Source organism: Cicer arietinum, chromosome 1 (genome assembly GCF_000331145.2).
Source record: "Cicer arietinum cultivar CDC Frontier isolate Library 1 chromosome 1, Cicar.CDCFrontier_v2.0, whole genome shotgun sequence".
In the NCBI taxonomy this organism is placed as follows: Eukaryota; Viridiplantae; Streptophyta; class Magnoliopsida; order Fabales; family Fabaceae; genus Cicer; species Cicer arietinum.
This window is the reverse complement of record NC_021160.2, coordinates 24,506,425-24,510,003: the sequence shown is the minus strand read 5'-3', so window position 1 is coordinate 24,510,003 and position 3,579 is coordinate 24,506,425.

Sequence of the window (3,579 nt, the reverse complement as noted above, 5' to 3'; positions counted from 1 at the left end):
CCATGTACCACTTTTTGAAGTGTAAATACTTTGGATTCGTATTTCAAAAACTATTCCGCTGCTTGTAAATTATGTTGACTTATTTGTCGTTGTGTTACGACTTTGATATTTATCCAAATGTATTTTCTTCTCTATTTCTTTGTTTTTATGAATTTGTTTTGAAAAAAAAAAAATACACTTGCGCCGTTAAAAATCGGTGTGTTACAAACCTAATTTTGTTTTTCTTTTGTGGATGATTTTTTTGTAAGTTTCATTCCACATGTTTAATGAACTCATGATTTCGTCATTCTTCCGCTTTTCAAAAATATTTTTACCCAAATCCAAACCTGCAAAAATGATAGTTAGTTTTGTTGAAATATTTTTCCATTTGGTTCTCTATCTTTTCTTTTGTATTTAACTCTTTCATCCTCCTTATTTACAAAATTTTATTTTTTCTCTATTTTTCTCTCATTAGTCTTATTTTTTCTCTACCTTGTCTTTCTCTATATCCTTTTGCTCTACTTTTTCCTCTTCTTTTCTCTCACAATTTTCTCTCCTCTTTACTTCTTTCTCAACACTTTCTTTTCTCTGTTCTTTTTCAGATTTTATTTCAACCTTTCTCTTTTCCTCTTTATTTTCTTCATTTTCGAAGTCACACTCTTGTTTTTCATCACCCTCTCTCTTCATTACATCTTCATACACCTTTTCTTTTTCTAATGTTACAAAGATAAATTTGCGATTATTATATAAAAATGAATATTTGTTGGTGTTGACATTATGTTGTGTTTTCCGTTCACACGTCCATGGCCGTCCAAGTTGCAAGTGTTTCTTTTTGTTGGGACCACATCACGTAACACTTCATCTTCATGTCTATCAATCTTGAATGATACTTTTACTAATTTGATCACCATCACATCACACATCATACATATCTTTGAACTCTAGATCCTCGAGACTTTTAAATGAGTATGGTTGAGGATGTTCAAAAATCAGAAGTCTTAATTTTTCAATCATGATTGTATTAACTATATTGATCAAATATTTTCTATCAATGGAAAAACTACATATCTTACTTTTCCAAAGACATTTAGTAAAGAAAATATAATTTTTTGGTTTGTCTTTTGTGATGAACCAATAAAAAAAATCCAAACTTTGTAAACAATATCTAAGAAAGATGCACAATTTTTTTGTTGATTTTTAAATGACGAGACCAAAAATATTATGATAAAATATGGGAAAAAATTAAAATAAATATATAAGTAAAAGGTGGATTTGGAGAAATGAATGGTGAAGAAAGGCGTGACAATCAAGATGATAAGAAGCAGAATTGCTACAATTGTAAGATGCAATCCAGCTAAAGGATAACATGTCGTTCGAAGTACCACCCGTGAGAATTGATGACAGGAAGGTTAAGCGGTTGAGGACCAAGGATGTTTCGTTAGTCAAGGTGATTTGGAACTCAATCACTGGAGATGCGACTTGGGAACTGGAGAGCAAGATAAGAGAACAACACCCAGAGTTATTTATCGATGCATAGTTTCGAGGACGAAACTAATTTTAGGGGGGTAGTAATGTAAGACCCGTAATTTTAAAGTGTGCTTTATGTGTTTTCGTGTATTTTGGATTTTGGCTCGGAGGCTTTTTAGCCAAAGTTAATAATATTTTAGAGATATTTGTTAAAAGTAAGTAATATATATATATAAATATATATTTATGTTTATATGTGTTTGTTTGGGGGGAAAAAGAAAGGAAAACTAGAAGGAAGGAAAAGGAAAAGAAAAGAGTATATAAAGGAAAGAAGGAAAAAGGAAGAAAGGAAAAACAAAGGAAAGAAAAAGAAAGGAAGGAAAATTCAACTTTTCCATCGTCTTCTTCTTGCCACTGACTTACTGTGTAGTCGAATACAGACTGCTGTATTCGAATACATTTTGCTACTGACTTGCTGTGTAGTCGAATACAGACTGTTGTATTCGAATACAGACATGCTGTTTTTGCCACTGACTTACTGTGTAGTCGAATACAGACTGCTGTATTCGAATACATTTTGCTACTGACTTGCTGTGTAGTCGAATACAGACTGTTGTATTCGAATACAGACATGCTGTTTTTGCCACTGACTTACTGTGTAGTCGAATACAGACTGCTGTATTCGAATACATTTTGCTACTGACTTGCTGTGTAGTCGAATACAGACTGTTGTATTCGAATACAGACATGCTGTTTTTGCCACTGACTTACTGTGTAGTCGAATACAGACTGCTGTATTCGAATACATTTTGCTACTGACTTGCTGTGTAGTCGAATACAGACTGTTGTATTCGAATACAGACATGCTGTTTTTGCCACTGACTTACTGTGTAGTCGAATACAGACTGCTGTATTCGAATACATTTTGCTACTGACTTGCTGTGTAGTCGAATACAGACTGTTGTATTCGAATACAGACATGCTGTTTTTGCCACTGACTTACTGTGTAGTCGAATACAGACTGCTGTATTCGAATACATTTTGCTACTGACTTGCTGTGTAGTCGAATACAGACTGTTGTATTCGAATACAGACATGCTGTTTTTGCCACTGACTTACTGTGTAGTCGAATACAGACTGCTGTATTCGAATACATTTTGCTACTGACTTGCTGTGTAGTCGAATACAGACTGTTGTATTCGAATACAGACATGCTGTTTTTGCCACTGACTTACTGTGTAGTCGAATACAGACTGCTGTATTCGAATACATTTTGCTACTGACTTGCTGTGTAGTCGAATACAGACTGTTGTATTCGAATACAGACATGCTGTTTTTGCCACTGACTTACTGTGTAGTCGAATACAGACTGCTGTATTCGAATACATTTTGCTACTGACTTGCTGTGTAGTCGAATACAGACTGTTGTATTCGAATACAGACATGCTGTTTTTGCCACTGACTTACTGTGTAGTCGAATACAGACTGCTGTATTCGAATACATTTTGCTACTGACTTGCTGTGTAGTCGAATACAGACTGTTGTATTCGAATACAGACATGCTGTTTTTGCCACTGACTTACTGTGTAGTCGAATACAGACTGCTGTATTCGAATACATTTTGCTACTGACTTGCTGTGTAGTCGAATACAGACTGTTGTATTCGAATACAGACATGCTGTTTTTGCCACTGACTTACTGTGTAGTCGAATACAGACTGCTGTATTCGAATACATTTTGCTACTGACTTGCTGTGTAGTCGAATACAGACTGTTGTATTCGAATACAGACATGCTGTTTTTGCCACTGACTTACTGTGTAGTCGAATACAGACTGCTGTATTCGAATACATTTTGCTACTGACTTGCTGTGTAGTCGAATACAGACTGTTGTATTCGAATACAGACATGCTGTTTTTGCCACTGACTTACTGTGTAGTCGAATACAGACTGCTGTATTCGAATACATTTTGCTACTGACTTGCTGTGTAGTCGAATACAGACTGTTGTATTCGAATACAGACATGCTGTTTTTGCCACTGACTTACTGTGTAGTCGAATACAGACTGCTGTATTCGAATACATTTTGCTACTGACTTGCTGTGTAGTCGAATACAGACTGTTGTATTCGAAT